Genomic DNA, 18,756 nt, shown 5'->3' with positions numbered 1-18,756 from the left:
TCACTGCTCCTACTCAAGTGTGTCAGTAGGACCCATCACCCACCACACGCGTATACACAATTTCAAACCTATCTGGATGATTCCACCGCACCATACCACAGCCCCTGCCATGATTCTGAGGCTTCATCTGGAGAAAAGAGAGAACATGAATGTTTGCTTCTTAGCTTTCTTTCTCTCCCCCTACCTTGAATAAGCTTCCTGGAGTGCAGAGTTCCTCCATAAATTCACAAAGTGGGGATCCCTGGGTGGCGCAGCGGTTTAGCGCCTGCCTTTGGCCCAGGGCGCGATCCTGGAGACCCAGGATCGAGTCCCACATCCGGCTCCCGGTGCATGGGGCCTGCTCCTCCCTCTGCCTGTGTCTCTGCCTCTCTCTCTCTCTCTGTGTGTGACTATCATAAATAAATAAAAATTTTAAAAAAATTCACAAAGTGAAGAAGGCTTAAGCAAATAAGGACATGCTCTTCTTAGGCCTTTTTTCTCCTTTACCCAACTCCTCCCCATTATGGCTATAAATTCTCATTAAATCCCCTACTGCCACCCTATCTGCCTTCAAGTGATTAGGAAAACAGTAAGGAAGAGATGGGAATAACCAGGAATTGCAATTTTCATAGACTTGTCTCAAGAACAACATGAAATGTTCAATTTTTAAAATACTAAGTTAGGGGCACTGGTCTACCTCAGTCAGTGGGGCGTGCAACTCTTGATCTCAAGGTTGTGAGTTTGAGACCCATGTGGAGATCATTCAAAAATCAAATCTTAAATATAAACAAACGAACAAATAAATAAAAATAAAATACAAAATTATTTCAAAAGCATGGAGAATAAACTTCAAGTGCTTAAAATACTTATAAATCTTGAATGAATTTCTGTCAAACCTTGCCTCTATTTTACAATTTAACATTTATTCTCTGAAAAGCAAAGACCTTGAGAGTAATAAAATCTTTAACCTTTCATTCTAGAAGAAGAGACAGAAGTAAAACACATTTTCCAGTAATAATGTAAGAATATGGATGGGAAATACTAAATGGCTTTTTACTTACTGGGAGGGACATTCTCTGGGGAGATGGTAGGAAAATCCCCAACTTAATTTCTGCATATTCCCCAAGAAACAAGGGATAGTCTTTCAAGACATTGTTACAACAGAAAAAGTACAACATTCATTATTCTATACATTTTTTTAAATTAGGCTAGCTTATGAAAGGAGAAGGTGGTCAAGGAAATCTTAGTATTTTTGTACAAATACAATGGAATTGGCAAGGCTTTGATTTTTGTTTAATTATTGATATTCTTATGATTGATTAATCATGGAAATATTAAGTAGCCATTTGAAGGCTGACTGAATATTAGGCAGCCCTTTTACAAAGTGAAAGAAGCTGTATTAACATAGAAAATATGTTCAAAATACCAAAGTGAAAGGCACAGGAAGCTGGATTATTTATTGCATGCATCAACTGGAGGAAGCTGGCCCTTGCAACTAAAGCCAGCTGACAGCCCATGTGGTAGTGTCTCAGGTACTCCCAGACATCTCCAGTGGTTGTGGCCTCAGCCAGGGTTGGTACAGGAACCAGAAGGCCCCTAGCAAGGTGGCTGCAGGCTCAGACACTGTCTTGAAGAGATGAGATACTGGTCCTCAAGCAAACTTGGGCAAATGTTCAGGCTGGTGAGCTCCCTCTGGAGCATCAGGAGGAATTTTGGAAACAATCTGTGATCATAAATGACAGAGGGGACCAGGTGACCCTGGTGGGAGAGGGGCCAGGCAACATCAGGCTGCACATGTAAAAATTATACACAGAACAAGACTGAAGTAAGTACAGCCAAACACAACACTAACACTCAGCCATTCATTCAAACAGCTGTTGAACGCTGAAGTGCCGGGGGCTGAACAAAACCGAGAGGGTCTGGGTACTTGCAGAGCTCAGGGAATGTGGAGGGAGACTCACTAGACCATCTCAAGAACAGGATAGCCAATGTATGACTGCCATGTAATGAGGGGTCTGGAGGAAGGGAGTGGGGTACTAAGAGAGAATATAGTGGTGAGACCCCTTTAGAGTGGGGGGAGCTAAGATGGGAGGCTAAGGCAGATCTCTGCCTGAGATCTGAAGGATAAGTGGGAGTCAGCCATGCACAGGGAAGGACAGAATTCAGACAGAAGTCCCGACACTTGATTTGCTTAGAAAACAAAGCAAGGATACACCTGGAGCATCACGAGGTGGCAGGATGAGGTGCGGAAAGGCCAGGCAGGGCCTTGAAGGTGAACTAAAGGATAGGAAGAATGTAAGTCATTGAAAGATCTGGACCGGAGGAGGTAAGTCTTCCTTTTTTTTTTTTTTTTTAATTTTTATTTATTTATGATAGTCACACACAGAGAGAGAGAGAGAGAGAGAGAGAGAGGCAGAGACACAGGCAGAGGGAGGAGCAGGCCCCATGCACCGGGAGCCCCACGTGGGATTCGATCCCGGGTCTCCAGGATCGCGCCCTGGGCCAAAGACAGGCGCCAAACTGCTGCGCCGCCCAGGGATCCCAAGGTAAGTCTTCCTAGTTATGTTCCATGAAGATCACTCAGGCTTCTTGCAACATAGACTGGAGGCAAATAGGAAGGAAACAAGGGACCAATGACAGAGGCAAGGACTTCAATTGAGGCAGGGGAACAAAGATGGATCTTGGAAATCAAATATAACTTGAGTATGGGTTGGATGTGGGGTCCATTGGCAAGGATGATTGCCAGGCATATGGCTTGAGCAAATCCCCAGTGGAGCCATTTACTGAGGTGGGGAAAGCTCCAAAAGAGGGGAGAAAGGGTACCGTTTTGAACATTCATTTATTCAACATATTAACTTAGAACCTACTATGTACCAAACATGTTAAATCTTGAGTTGCCAAGGAGGATCTAATGTTGATGATGACACATGGCAGGATGGAAGGAAGCATGACAGATGCCTCTAACTTGCTAAAGGTCAGAGCATAAACTAGTTTCCTACAAGTAAACAGTTTGATGGTTTCCCATCTGTTATTATTACAAGTGATGCCATACTGAATAAAACTGTGCACCCATCATGTCACACACGTGCAAGTGTCTGAGGGATGTATCTCTAAAAGTGGGATCAGTGGATCAAAGAATCTGTGCACTTGTAATTCTGCAGATTTTGATAGGTGTCTTCCAATTTGCTCTCCGTGGGATTGGTACAAATTATTATTTATTCTACAAACAATGTATGATAAAGCCCATTTTCCCAACACGTCAACAATAAAAGTAGATTATTGAACCCTCAGATTTTTGCCAACCTGATAGGTAAAATGTTTCATAATGCAAACTAGAGATGGTAAACCTCAGATGTTTTAGATTTGGGAAGTCCATAAGTATGACTTACCATATTAGCAGAATAAGGGGAGAAATAAGATCAGTAACATAGCATTAACTAAAATTCGAAATCCAATCGTGATAGATACTCTTAACAAAGAAGGTGGGGAAGGGGATGGTCCTAATATTATTAAAAGCTAGCTACCAAAACATCTATAACAGCTTACTGTGGGTGAAATTTTAGAAACATTCATCTAAATCAGACACCGCAAGAGGGATGCTATCACTACTATTCAACACTGTATTTGAAATCCTAACCAGTGCAATAAACAAAACAAAACACTGAAGCTCTACAGGCTAATTAGAACTAAAAAGAAGATTTCAAGATTTCCAACCAGATTTCTGGACACTAGATCAATATTCCAAAATCAAAATCATTTTTATAGATTAGGAAGATTCAATTAGAAATGTAAAATAAAAGAATCCATTCAAGCTGACCACAAAACCACAGGATAACTTCAGATAAAAAGAATATATCTAATAAAAGAAATGCAAGACCTTCGTGAATAAATTTGCAAATCTTTTTTGAAGGCTGCAAAAGAAACAGTCAATGTAAATATGCTGAATATCCCCCAACAAATCTATAAACGTAATGCTATTCCAATAAATATCAAATGTTCATGTCATTGACAAGATGATTTCATCATTCTTATGAAGCTATAAAAGACCTAGTTAAGCCAAGACAATTTTGAATAAGCGTAGGTTCTTATCCTACCACATAGAGACTCTTATCATAAGCTATACTAATTAAAACAATAGAGTATTGGGGCGCCTGCATGGCTCAATTGATTAAGCATGGGACTCTTGATTTCGGCTCTGGTCATGATCTCAGGGTCCTGGGATTGACCACCTGGGCTCTTCCCTCAGTGAAGAGTCCCCTTGAGGATTCACTTTCCCTCTGTCCTTCCCCCTGCTCTCACATTATCTCTCTAAAATAAATAAATAAACCTTAAAACACACACACACACAATAGAGTGTTGCCCTTGGAAATAGACCAGTAGATCAAGGGGATTGGACAGAGCTTAGAAACAGACCCACATAGGTATAACATAGTATAGTTCATAACAGAGGGGTTTTTGTTTGTTTGTTTGTTTGTTTGTTTTTTACTGGAAAATGATAGATTACTCAAAATGGAGAAAAATGAAAGCAGACTAATAACCCGGGTAGGAATAACAATAGCAAACACCTGTCCAGAGATACCAGCCACGCACTGTTCCAGGGCTTTGTGCATTCAACTCACGTCATCCTCACAACCTCACAGTAGCCCCTTCCTGCAAGTGAGAAAGCAAAGATACAGAGAAGTCAAAGAACCTACACAGAGCTAGTAAATGGATCCCCAGGATCCCACCTAAGGTAGGCTGGTCTGTGGGGCTTCTAACACAGCAGATGTGAAGAGAAAGAAAACAAATCATAAAGATTATGATTTTATAGAACAAAAGATGCCATGAAGTTACAAGGTAAAAGATCGGTGCCATTATAGGAGAAAAATATAGGAATATATAAAAGTACAAGGTTTCATAATCAGAGTGTTAAAGAGAAAACAAATGACAAATTTTTAAAAATATGAAAACAGGCACACACAAAAAATATAAAGGAAGTATCTTTAAAAGCCGGTAATCTTATGCAAATATCCTGAACTCCGTAGGACTCCAGGAAATGACAGCAAGGAAATGTAAATCGACGCCCACTCCGACCGACCCAAAAAGAAGAGCTAAAACGGGACCAGAAGAGCTAAAAGGCGAGCAGAAGGCCGCGGACCCGCGGGCCCGGAGGCGCGCAGGGGGCGGGAACGCAGGGAACCGGGGCTGGGCTGGGCTGGAGCTCCCCCGAGGACCCGCCCCCGGCCCCGAGCCCGGGCCTCCCGCAGGTGCCCACTGCTCTGCGAAGAGCTGCTTCTGGAATAAAACCCGGAGGCTCAGCGGTCTCGCTCGCTGCAGACCAGGGCATCCTTCACCTACCATATAGCTTTCCAAATTCTACTCAGCCCCAGCTCCTCCGCCAGGAAAGAAAGTATCACTGCGACGCAAATTCAACTTCACATTCACCACCTTCCTTAGAGACCCTTAATGCTTTCTAAAACCAGGCCGAGGGCAATGCTTTCCTCTGAGTGTAGATTTACACAATAAAAGGCTGTGCCTTCCGTGTTGATCGTCCGCAGCAGTAAAACTATGCCTAGGAAGTAAACTTTGGTTGTCACTACATGACTTCTCTGAGGATGTCTTTATCCATTTGACCTCTTTTATCCATTTGTCTATCTCCTTAGCAACCAAAATGTTTACATATCAATAGCGTGAATGTTGAACAGTGGGTTCTTGAACTAAGAAACCGGTTCCAGGTAATGGAAAATTTCTTAGAGATATTTATTTTGAATCAGGGTACTTTCCCACAGACAGCAGCATCCTGCCAAACTCCAATACTGAGTTGGGGAGCTGCTGAGGCTTTAAAATAACAGCATAAAAGTGCCTCGATTTGTCTAAGGATTGACAACCCATCTGGAGAGCGAACAAAGCCCTCATTGCTCTGTGCCAGGTGACAAGGACAAAGTACAGTGGCCACTATCCCATAGACTTGTGCAGAGCCCTTTCTGACAACAAACTCTACCTGAATTCAGCTATTAGAGGAAAAGGAACAAGTGTGACCCAAGGTTGGTATCCTTAGCACATAGATAATATATTTTGCAAATGTTTGGGGAGTAAAAACTTTGCTTATTATAGTGGAGCCAGATAAACATGTAAGAAGTACAATAATTTTCTGAATGTAATTTTCATAACCTGACATTCTTTTTTCTAAAAGTTATGCAATACACTGTTGTATGGATTGGTGAACTTACACTAGAATTTTATTCGGATGTGAAATTCCACAATTTTCTATAAATAAGGGGCAGGAGGTTCCAGGAGAAAGAACCAAAGGCATGAGTTTATCTCCTCATGTATCCATTTCCTACTTTAAAACTTCAGAGGCTTCTCCCAGTTACAAAGCAAGTCCTTGCTTCTTAAGAAGTCAAACAAGACTCCTAGTGATTTGGTCCCTGCTCACCTTTTCCCTGTATAGGTAACCAATCTTCCAGATTTGCATTGTCTTACAGAAAAACCTAAATGTTAATTTGGCCTATGTTCACAGCAAGAGGGCAAAAAGGGAAAGCTAGATTACCTGATGGGCTGATTTATTGCTCCACTGACAGCTCGGCAAAGAGAGCTGCTAAACTGCCTTGGGTTCTCCAAGGGCATTAGTCTCAGGAAGACAAAGAAAAGAACCAGCTATAAGGGAAGCTGAAATAAGCACCAGATTGTTGACTAAGCTTTTGTCTGAATTTTGGGTCCAAGGCCACTCTGAGTCACTCACTAGCAGCTACATTGGTAGACTTCCTCAGATGGATGAAATGCCACTTATCTTTGTTCCATTTTGCAATTTATATGCTTCCATCTTCATATTTACTATATTATGTTGAAATCATTCGTCTATTCAAAGAAGCAGGAAGGGGAGTCAAGGCTGAGCCCAAGGTATATATAGTTCAAGGAACTAGGTGAGTGGTAAAAGCATCTACTGGAAGAGAAGTTTTAGGGGAAGAGGCTGAATCATGAGTTCGGTTTTAGGTGCACTTAGGTTGAGGTATTTGAGGCACATCTAGATGGAGATGTCAAATGAATGTTTCAAAAGAGAAGTCTGGGTGGAAGATAGAACTTAAGTTGGTGGGAACATAGGTAGCAGTTGAAGCCAGGGGTATGGAGGGGATTGCCTGGTGGCAGAATGTGGAGTGGGGAGAAGGTGGAACTGTGTCAGGGAGCCGTCCCACATTTACAGGGTAGGTGGAAGAGGAGTGTTTGTCAAAGGGTGAGGGGAAGAGTCAGAATGAGGGAGGGAAACTGGAATGCGTGATATCATGAGAGCCAAAGGGAAGAAAGGTTTCAAAAGAGTGAGTGGTCAATTTGGTGGAATGATTCTGAGAGGTGGTGTGTTGTGAGGACATTGAGGGGCTCCTGGCTGGCTCAGCCAGTAGAGCCTGAGACTCTTGATCTCAGGGTACTGAGTTCAAGTCCACTTTGGAAGTAGAGATTACATAATAAATAAAAGTTTAAAAAAAAGAGTACATTGAATTAAGTGATATGGAGATAACTCGTGACTTTAACAAGAACTGTTTCCATGGAGTGGATGAGACAGAAGGTAAATGGGAAGATTTGTGAAGAGAATTAGAGCTAAGAATATGGAGAGACACTGTAGGCAACTCAGGCCAGAGATTTGAGAATGAAGGGCAGGAGAGAGGTGGTAGCTAGAGGATTATGTGGTTTCCAGAATTTTTTATTTTTTTTTTACTATAATGTGACGGCTAATAGCAACATAAGTACTGATGGGAAGGATCTAAGAGAGGAAGAGATTGAAATAAAATAAAAGAGAAAATAATTAGTGTCCCTGAGAAAACCCTGATGAGATGGATTGCAGAGCACATGCAGAAGGGTTAGCCTTTGTTGGAAGAGGGAAAGCAGTTGGCTGTATGAAGTTCCTATCTAATGGACTCCATTTTTCCAGTGAAACAGGAAGCAAACATAGCTGAGAATGAGAAAGTTGGGAATTTGTGAAAAATAAAACAGATTTAACAGAGAATCTGTAGACATTTGAAGACCAAGCTGCCAGGTAGTATTGATGGCCTGGGTGGGGTCACCACTGACCACTAATGTGTAGTGGTAGCAGTCTGCCTCACTGTGTTTTTCCTCGGGTGTTTTCAGCAGCCAGGATGCAGACAAGAGAAGGCATGGGTTCATCTAGGGTTAGGAGTGAATTTGCCGCAAAGTAATTGGCATGATGGATCCCAAAATCTACCAATAATAGAAAGAAAATAGGTAGAAAAGAGCAATTGATGAATAGATTCATTAGAGGATGTAGAGATGGAAGGGAAGGTCCACTTGAAGTAGTAGGGTACTTAACAAAGCAAGTTGAAAGAAAAGAAGATTATGAATGAATACGAGATGTTTGCACCATTAGATTCAGAAATGGAGTAGTTTCAAGTATTGCCAAGTTCCATAACATGCAATGGATGAGGCAGAGTCGGTAATTCATTGGAGTGGTGAATTGTTCATTCATAGGGACATTAAAGTCATGTGGGCTGATAGATGGGGTTGGTGTGAAGGGGTGAGGGAGCTGACCAGAGAAGCACCAGTGGAGGAGGCATGACTGGAGTTCAGGTGAAGACCAGCACAAGGAATGGAGCACAAGCTTCAAAGCAAGGAAAACTAGCTAGAGAGGAAAGGATTAATGGCCTGAATGTGGCAATGGGGAGGACACTGGCACACTCAATTCTGGAGTCACTTGGAGGGGAAATGTCCCCCCATTTGGAAGGCTGACAGATGAAGCCTTGTTCTTAGAAGATTGTCTAGATTCAGTTAAGACAAAGAAATAGAAGGAATCTTCTGAGTAGAATTTAAAGATAAAGATCAAGGGAGTCTCTTTTTCATAGAATGGCTCTTCTCCCCATGCATAGTACATGAGTTTGCCAAAAGTAGACAAATAGTGTCTGGGGTCATCATTCCTCGAATGCAGAGAAGTGGTTTTTTTCATATTTCCACCTCCCTAAACCTAAGGTACTGTGAAACACCTGGAATAAGCTTTTCTAAAGTGTTTAACTCTCATTGAAAGTTTGATTGCTCAATCTTTTGCTGATTCCACATTCTACTTTAACATTTTGAATACTAGTAATCATTATACTACGATTTAGATGGAGATCCAAAAGAATATAAGAAATTCATTTGTACCTGTATTTTCATCCGTACACATCTGCTGATTAGATCTCTGTTATGAGCTTGTCTTGGTATCATTTGCTCCTTTTTTCCCTAAAAGTGAAGCAGTAGAATGTATTCTGGTTAATTCAGTATTTTGGTAATTCGAGTTGTAGTTACTTCATATGTACTATAGACAGAACTTCACTCTCACCATCCTAGAAAGGATTGTGAGATGTAATTTAGATGTTATCTGTTCTTTGGGGGCTAGGGAGAGAATATAATCACAAAATCGCATGCAAACTTTTTAAAGACTAACTTATCATTAGAGAGGAAAAATGCTGTAGTTCATTCATTGCCATTAAGTAAACATTCTTCAGTCACTTCTAGTAAATCTGAGCTCTACAAATCAGATTTTTACTTATAACACTAATGAATGAAAGTCCTAAAATAAATGAAATTTCAGAGTCTGCCTTTAAAAATGCAAGTCATGGTAATTAAGTAAAGCATCTCAAGAAGGGAGTTGGAATGTCCTCCTTCTATACAGTTCTGGAAGAGAGACACATTTTTTACATTAAAAACTCAAGGAAGGAATCCAATTTGATAAGACATTAAATTGAGAATTTCACATCAATCTTGTTTTCCCATGCAATATGGAGATGTGTGACTGACCATCCATAACCATTTGCCCCCTCCTTTCTTACTATATATCAGATCTTGGAAGTGCTGTTTGAACAAAGAGGTCTTATAGATAGAAAAATAACCTGCAAAAGAAACTTGTCATTCTGATTGGTTCTTTTAAAGTTCCTAGACCAGATTCCAGTGTTGTGCAGGAGGGGTGTGTCCACCACCACCACCATGCACACAACACCAAGTAATTCTGGGACATTAGCAGGGTGTCAGGGAATTCAACTCAGTTCTGATGCTATCTGCCTGGAAATAGCATCAGATTCCACAGGTTAAGAGATCTGTCCCACAAGACTGCCTTCTACTCTCCACTTCAGATTCCAGGCCAGTGGCAAATCCCAGGCTCTTACCTGTGCTTCTGACCAACCAGCTACAGCTTGAAGGTTTTAACAATCTCCTCCTTGGGTTCCCTTAATTTGCTAGACTGGCTCACAGAACTCAGGGAAACACTAGTTACATATCAACAGCCTGATGAAAAGATACAGTGAATGAGGTATAGGGAAAGGAGGCAGAGCTTGCCCTCTCCAGGCATGTGGCTCTCCCTGCATTTCCAAGCATTCACCAACCCCTTGGGGTTTTATTGAGGTTTCGTTACACAGTTGTCAGTGACTAAATCACTGGCCATTGGTCAATTCAACCTCCAGCCTCTCCTCCTCAGGGGTCAGGAAGTAGGAATAAGAGTTCCATCCTTCTAATCACCTTCAGCCCCCTACCCCCACCCTTGCATCCTTATGTTGTCTAAGGGTTTTCCAAGCTTATCTAATTAACATAACACAAGATATCTTTATGCCCCCATGGTAGGAAATTTCAAAGGTTTTAGGAGCTATGCACCAGAAACCATAGACAAAAACCAAATACACGACAGAAATATATTTTGGTCATTTGCATGACTAAATATATATTCCTTATAAATCGGGATCCCTGGGTGGCGCAGCGGTTTGGCGCCTGCCTTTGGCCCAGGGCGTGATCCTGGAGACCCGGGATCGAATCCCACATCGGGCTCCCAGTTGCATGGAGCCTGCTTCTCCCTCTGCCTGTGTCTCTGCCTCTCTCTCTGTATCTGTCATAAATAAATAAAATATTAAAAATAAATAAATAAATAAATCATAATACCACAGTTGTCTTAGTTGATAATTTGTCTTAGTCAATAGCTAATCATAGTAATCATGCAACTGACAACTCTGTATCACTAACTGTAAAAATTATTGTAAGATTTCTCTGTCAAATCAGATGAGCCTCTTCCTTTGAAATTTAAATTAATTTTTAAAAATAAATTACAAAAATAAACTATTGTGACTACGCCAAAATATAAAGCTTTTGCACAGCAAAGGAAGCCATCAACAAAATGAAAAGTCAACATATTGAATGGAGAAGATATTTGCAAATAATATATCTGGTGTAAAAAAGATTTCAAGATAGAGCAAGCAAACCTAGCTAGGAGAGTCTCTTTTAAAATAGGGTGGAGCCCCCCTCCCTCCAGCTTAGTCAGTAGAGCATTCAAGAGTCTTGATCTCAGGGTCATGAGTTCAAGCCCCACGTTAGGTGTAGAGATTCTTAAAAATAAAATCTTTAAAATAGAATAAAATGGGGCATCTGGGTGGCTTAGTTGGTTAAGTGTCTGCCTTCAGCTCAGGTCATGGTCCCGGGGTCCTGGGATTGAGCCCTGCATCGGACTCCCTGCTCTGCAGAGAAGCTGCTTCTCTCTCTCTCTCTCTCTCTCTCTCTCTCTCTCTCTTCCTCTGCTCCTCCTCCCACTTGTGCTCTCACCCTCTTTCTCAAATAAATAATAAATAAAATCTCAAAAAAAAAAAAGAATGAAATAGCCCAGGAGGTCATATGGAAGGAGGAGTTTATGCACCTTCTCCTCAAGGAACTGTGAATTTTTTGCCAACTGCAAGCCCTGGGCCTGGACTTAACTCCCTCTTCACCATGACACTGGACTCTTTCCCATTCTTCACTTCAGAAGGAACCAATGAGATTTGACAAGTTTCAATCCCTCATTGGTAAATTAACACAACCAATTCCAGCTGACCTAGTTTCAGTCTGTTTTGTCCAACAACCCTGACTGAGAACTGCACTTGTAAACTTTCACATTTATAACCCTGCCCTCTGTCTTCCTATGAACATAATTCAGGTTTCTACCTGAATCTGTGTCTCTTGAATTGCAATTCAGATTGCCCAAACATATTCATCTTTGCTTAAATTTTCAGTGAATTCTTTCTTGGTCAACACCTATAAGGGGCTAATGTCTCAACTACATAAAGAACTTGTACAACTCACCGCTCCCCACCCCCCCAAAAAAAGAATAATCCAATTAAAAGATAAGTGGAGGACCTGAATAGGCATTTTTCCAAAGAAGGTGTACAGATGGTCAACAAGATGCATGAAAAGATGCTCACCATCACTAGTCATCAGGAAAATGCAAAACCACAGTGTGATATCCCCTCACACCAGTTGAAATATTTAGTACCAAAAAGACAAGAAAGAACAAGTGTTGGTGAGGATGTGGAGAAAAGGAACCGTCGTGCACTGTTGGTGGGAATGTAAATTTGTGCAGCCACCGTGGAAAATGGTATGGAGGTTCCTCAAAAAGGAATATCATATAATCTAGTAATTCCACTACTTGGTATTTACCTGAAGAAAATGAAAACACTAATCTAAAGAGATAGATGCACCCCTGTTTATTGCCACGTTATTTACAATAGCCAACATATAGAAGTAATCTCAGTGTCCTTCGATAGATGAATGGATAAAGAAGATGTAGTATGTACATATCCATATAATGGAATATTACTCAGTTATAAGAAAGAATAATATCTTGTCATTTGTGATGGTATTATGCTAAGTGAAATGAGACAGGAGAAGAAAGACAAATACTATATGATTTCACTTATATGTGGAATCTAAAAAAATCAAAGTAAATGAAGAGAAACTCTTCCTTGAATAATAATCCTAGGGTGCCTACGTGGCTGGGTGGCTCAGTCAGTAAAGATTTTTTATTTTGGCTCAGGGTTGTGCTCAGTATGGAGCCTGCTTAAGATTCTCTCTCTCCCTCTGCCCCTCCCCTCACTCTAAAGCAAAAGGAATAATTCTCATTTAATAAATGTAGAAGCAATGAGGGAAATAAAAAATCATCATAAGAATACCACAGTAACAACTTCTGCAAGCAATATTCACTAACGGATGGTAAAAACAGCAGGTGAAAGTTTGAGGAGAAACAAGGTACTTGCATCTTGCTGGCCATCTGTATGCCTTCTTTGGAAAAACACCTTTTCAGACCCTCCACTTATCTTTTAATTGGATTATTCTTGTGTGTGTGTGTGTGTGTGTGTGTGTGTGTGTGTGTTGAGTTGCACAAGTTCTTTATGTAGTTAGGATATTAACCCCTTATAGGTGTTTTTTTTTTTTTCCTTATAGGTGTTGACCAAGAAAGAATTCCCTGAAAATTTAAGCAAAGATGCATAAGTTTGGGCAATCTGAATTGCAACTCAAGAGACACAGATTCAGGTAGAAACCTGAATTATGTTCACAGGAAGACAGAGGGCGGGATTATAAATATGAAAGTACCTCAAAATATCTCCCTCCCAATAAATATTAATTAAAAACAAAAAATAGTAATTTTATAATGGAGATTTTGGCAAATACCACCTTTATCAAGTGTTCAATATTTAATCATAAACCCTCTGTGGTAGGCAACATGACCCTTCCAAGCAATTTCCAAATCCTAGTTGCTGACACCTATGAATTATGTAACCTTTCATGGCAAAAGACACTTTGCAGATATACCTTAAAATAGGGGGATTACCCATTATTTGAGTGGGCCCAGTCTAATCACATACGTCTTTTAAAAGCCAAGAATTTTCTCTAGCTGGAATCAGAGAACTAGGACAAAGGAAGAGGTCAGAAATATTTGAAGCACCAGAAGAATACAATCCACCATTGCTCACCTGAAAATGGGGGTCCAGGGACCTGGGCCATGGGGAAATGAATTCTGCCAACACCCAGAATGAGCTTGGGTGTAGATTTTCACCCAGAGCCTCTAAGTAAGAGGCTAGTCCGTCAGCACTCTGGTTTCAGCCTTGTGAGACTTTAAGCAGAGTACCAAGCCTATTGGACAATTGATTTATAGAACTGTGCAATAATACATGGGCATGGTTTTAACACTCAGTTTGTAGTAATTTGTTACACAACAGTGTAATATCCTCCAAACTAATATAATATTGCATCCAAGCTAATATCCTCACTGCTGTGGATCACTGAAGACCCATCCCTCTATCTTCATAATTAATTTTTGAACTGGCATAAAAAATAGATACACATTCCATGGACCTGTCTACACCAAATGTCCTTGGATCTTAAATGCTGTTGCTTCAGAGTCTGAATGCGGCCCTACTTTTGCCAATCCCATTCACTCCAAATGTGGCTGTTGTGTATTAACTATATTTTCCTTTCTCTATTCTTGATGCTCTGGCACCTGGAGGCCTATTGATCCCAGATACATTGCCCTTCCCCAGGCTAGCTAATTCCTAGGGACAACAAATGACTCCCCTATGAATGTAACTTTCATGTTTAAACCAGCCAATCCAGAGCCTACACTTGCCACTTACCCTTTTCACCAAGGTCCCACAGATTAAGCCAACATTCCTCTGTGCTAATCACTTTATGGCTAGGAACCAGACAACCCAGGACAGTCCTTTTATGCCAGAACCCACTGAAATTATTCAAACTAGCCCATCCTAAATTTACCTAGTCTATTTACCCTGCTTTGCCCAGTCCTTCCTGCAAAAAAAAACCCCACAAAGCTCTTGCCATGCTTTCCCCTCATTCCCTCTGGCTCCTTGTCAATCCAGGTGTTTCCTCATGTGGCTCTGCATGGTCAGGCATGCATCCTCCTTTTGGGAATTGTGAGTGTCAATCTTCAATGGCAATCATCTTCTAATCTGCTGCCCTCATCATGCCTGAATGAAAACAAAATCCTGAGTACATTTAAAACAGACTGGTCTTTTAACCACAGCTAATACCATCAAGTTTTTACCGAATGTGTTAGAGGTAACAGAGTAACAGAAACCAGAGAGGCCTGCCAAGCCAATAAGAGGTCACCTTTGGAGACTCCACAAGGGACCCTAATTCCAGCCTAGCAGACTTCCAGGTTGTGGAAAACAACTCAATTCCCATCCACATGTTCTTTTTTTTTTTTTTTTTTTTCCATCCACATGTTCTTTTGGCCTTCCAAACCTTCCTGGTCCTAGCTTCCAATTCTTTAGGGTGAGTGACCAAAGGACACCTTCATTTTCTGATCCAATGGTTCATCATGGGAACGTATAATCCTTAAGTAAAAGTCACTTCCTCAAACTCCAGGGTGATTCCTATGGACCAGATAAGGCAATCAAAATAGCTAATGCTACATTTTCCCAAAAGCTGAGTTTCTCAACATTAAATAGTAGCATGAGCAGAACTCCAAATTTCTTATCTAATTCCATATTAGGAAAGAAAATATTTATCTACTTCATCCAGGGAACAGTCCCATCAAAACCATAATACATTTATTTGACTAAAAAGACCATTTAACAAGTTAACCAACTGCCCTACATTTATATTTATGATGACTTCATTGTTTCCTCTAGGGAAAAAAAATAGATGTTTTATATTTGGAAATCTTAAGAGTCTATTTAATTTTTTTAAGAGTCTATTTTAATAACTTTCCTAAAACAAAGGAAATCTGCTAGGAAGTTGGTGTCTACCTTCAGAACGATAAAACTGCCAGCTACCTCCAAACAGAAGCTTTCCCACTTACAAACAAAAGTTTGTTCTCTTCTCGACACCTTGCCAACCTGCTAAAGGTTGTCAGCAAGCCTGGAGTGGCTATCCAGGACCACTCTTTTGTGAACTATACCTGTTTTCAGCAGATGATTTTGCTTAGAAAAGAATGATCACATTCATGAAATGAACACTCATATACCAGTTGACATGGGATGCTTGGGTGGCTCAGCAGTTGAGTGTCTGCCTTTGGCTCAGGGTGTGATTCTGGGTCCGGGATTGAGTCCTGCTTTGAGATCCCTGCCAGGAGCTTGCTTATGTGTCTGCCTCTCTCTGTGTGTCTCTCATGAATAAATAAATAAAATATTTTTTAAATAATAAATAAAGCAGTAGACATGAATCTAACACATGCAAAGAGTCAATATTAAATACTTCACTTTATTCCTATCAACTTCATGTACATATTGTTGCAGTTGTCATTTTTAACAAAAGACCACCGTTTATACACTTTTAGTGAATACTTGGGAATTATCTGTAAAAGCTCTGGATTTTAGATTTTTTATGTTTTCTTGTAAGATTTTAGGTATTCATTTAAAATTCTAGTTACCCATTACAGAAACCAGACTTCAAGTTAAAAAGTCTGTACAATCAGATTCCAGTATAAATTTGGAGATGTATGGCCTGAAATACAAGCATATTCCTTCCAAAACTGCATAATCTGAATCTAATCATGAGGAGACATCAGATCAAGCCCAAACTGAGCAACATTTAACAAAATAACTGACCTATACTCTTCAAACTTGTAAAGACCATGAAAGAGAATGGCTGTCTCGGGTGTCTTCCAGAATAAAGGACAATAAGACATGTGGTGACCAAAGTGATGCATGATCTGGGGCTGATACCTGGAATAGTTGACAAAACCTAGATGTCTGTTTTCTAATGTTGGCTCTCTGATTTTGATCATATCTGAAAATCTCAAATGGCTCAGAAAAAATAATATGTATATGTGTATAGAGAGAAAGAGGAGAGAGAATGATAAAGCAAATGTGTAACAATGTCAACATTTGGGTGATCTGGGTATATCTGGAATGTTCCTAGAGTTTGTGATATTTCTGCTAATCTAAAACAATTTTTTTTTTTTTTTACATAGGTTCCATACCCAATGTGGGGCTCAAATTCACAACCGTGAGATCAAGAGTTGCATGTTCTACTCACTGAGCCAGCCAGGTGCCCCTGAAACAATTTTTAAAATCCACTCACTAAGGCATTCTCTTGTTAATCTAAATAAACATAAAACAGCAAAGCTATGCATCGAACACCAATCTGTTTTTTCCTTTCTGTTTCATCCACAAAGCAGCAAAAATTATTTTCCCTATTTTTCTCCTAGTATTTTAGCCAAGTTCATTGCTTTATTGCCTTGACACAAAATCTTTTCTTTCTTTGTTCTACCCACCACAACATTGGAAAACTCTGGTTTCTTTCTTTTTTTTTTTTTAATTTTTTAAATTCTTATTTATTTATGATAGTCACACAGAGAGAGAGAGAGAGGCAGAGACATAGGCAGAGGGAGAAGCAGGCTCCATGCACCGGGAGTCCAACGTGGGATTCGATCCCGGGTGTCCAGGATCATGCCCTGGGCCAAAGGCAGGCGCTAAACCGCTGCGCCACCCAGGGTTCCCAAAACTCTGGTTTCTAAGAGATTCTGCACAAGACAGAGCATTAACATCTTTCCATTTAAGGTTTCTAATCTACAGGGAGCAAAATTCTAACAAGACTTAGACTTTCTTATTCCATTAATATCCACCACACATAAACCTAGCTAAGTGAGGGAAGATGTTGCTTCTAGATAAGAAGGAAAAACTCATTTTCAAATCATGACAAATAATGAAAGAAGAAATAGAAAAAGAAGAAGCCAATAGCTCCACAAATCTAGCTCCAGACACATGAGGCTTTATTTTTTTTTAAAGATTTTTTACTAATTTATTCATGAGAGACACACAGAGAGAGGCAGAGACATAGGCAGAGGGAGAAGCAGGCTCCTTGTGGAAAACCCGATGAGGGACTTGATCCCAAGACCCTGATCTGAGCCAAAGGCAGGCGCTCAACCACTGAACCACCCAGGCGTCCCTGAAGCTTTAAACCTGAAAGAATCTGAGTTAGGGTTTGGAATCTCTCCCCAGGCTCAGACAATTCCCAAACTGTAGCTGGAACATTCCAGAAGGGGCCTTCTGCTCACATTAGAATAACCTTGGTGTCTTCTGCTCTTGTTTTCTCCATCATTTTATGTTCTCGCAGTCTTGACCGCTATAATAGCAAGTTCCCTGTGGAATATAATGAAATGGCCCATACAAAAATGTGCAGTTACCACTTGAACCGAAGTACAATCTGAAGTAAAATGAAAACCTATGGAATTCCCTTACCTTCAAGTAGCAGTCGTGTGAAACAGGCTCCAGGTCTGCACCAGGTCCCTGGGGGTGATGAGCCTACTTCAATGCACACAGAATATATAGGGAGAGATTATATATCCGGGTTTTTCATTACACAAGGTATTTTTGAAGGCTTCTCAGCCAAGATCCACTTAAAAACAAAAGCTACACAAAGACTACAAAAAGGCCACACAAACTTTAAACAAAAGGCTAAAGAAAGACCAAACAAAAGCCAAAGAAAGTTTAAACAAAGAGTGAAACAAAGACAAAACAAAGGCCAAACAAAGACAAAAACAAAGACTAAAACAAAGGGCAAAGGAAAATCTAAACAAAAGCTAAACTAAGCTACAGCCATACCATATATACACACAGAGAGATACACACATACCCCACATCCACACTATATCTCTACACACAGTCACATATTTTGGTCCTCTATGTTGGAACATAATCAACACTCCATGTTAAACCCCTCACCAAAGCTCACCCCTCACCAACTCCACACATCAAACGATGTGCCAGGTCCAACCAAACCAACATGCCAGCTCACCCTACTAACCCACACACCCTTCACCCAGTGTCTGCACATGTGGACACAGAGACATGCATGGAGGAGAGACAATGAGAAGACATGAGGAAAAGACAGTCGTCTACAAGTCACAGAGAAGGATTTGGAATAGACCTTCTCTCAGAGGCCTCAGAAGAAACCAACCCTGCCAACACCTTGATCTCAGATTTCTAGCCTTGAGAACTGTAAGAAAATACATTTCTGTTACTTAAGCCACCCAGTTGGTGGTACTATGTTACAGCTGCCCCAGCA

General features: G+C 40.6%; 1 protein-coding gene across 9 annotated transcripts in view; it reads right to left on the bottom strand.

Annotated features, from left to right (window-relative positions):
- The window catches only part of LOC607986 (myelin associated oligodendrocyte basic protein), a 54,237-nt gene extending 36,147 nt beyond the window's left edge, over positions 1-18,090 (bottom strand). For 5 of the 9 annotated variants that reach the window (XR_005376867.1, XM_038570502.1, XM_038570498.1 and 2 more), the window contains exons 1-2: positions 17,931-18,088; positions 9,103-9,180 (exon numbers count right to left, since the gene is read on the bottom strand). The gene's annotated coding sequence lies outside the window, so the exon portion shown is untranslated. Of the gene's footprint in view, positions 1-9,102; positions 9,181-17,746; positions 17,832-17,930 lie in introns of all 9 variants that reach the window. The other 4 variants (XR_005376868.1, XM_038570499.1, XM_038570503.1 and 1 more) reach the window with 4 other exon arrangements.
- Positions 18,091-18,756: the final 666 nt, after the last annotated feature.

The sequence above is a fragment of the Canis lupus genome, chromosome 23 (assembly GCF_011100685.1).
Source record: "Canis lupus familiaris isolate Mischka breed German Shepherd chromosome 23, alternate assembly UU_Cfam_GSD_1.0, whole genome shotgun sequence".
NCBI lineage: Eukaryota > Metazoa > Chordata > Mammalia > Carnivora > Canidae > Canis > Canis lupus.
The sequence above is the reverse complement of the archived record's forward strand: the minus strand, read 5'-3'. Positions and strand labels throughout refer to the sequence as shown.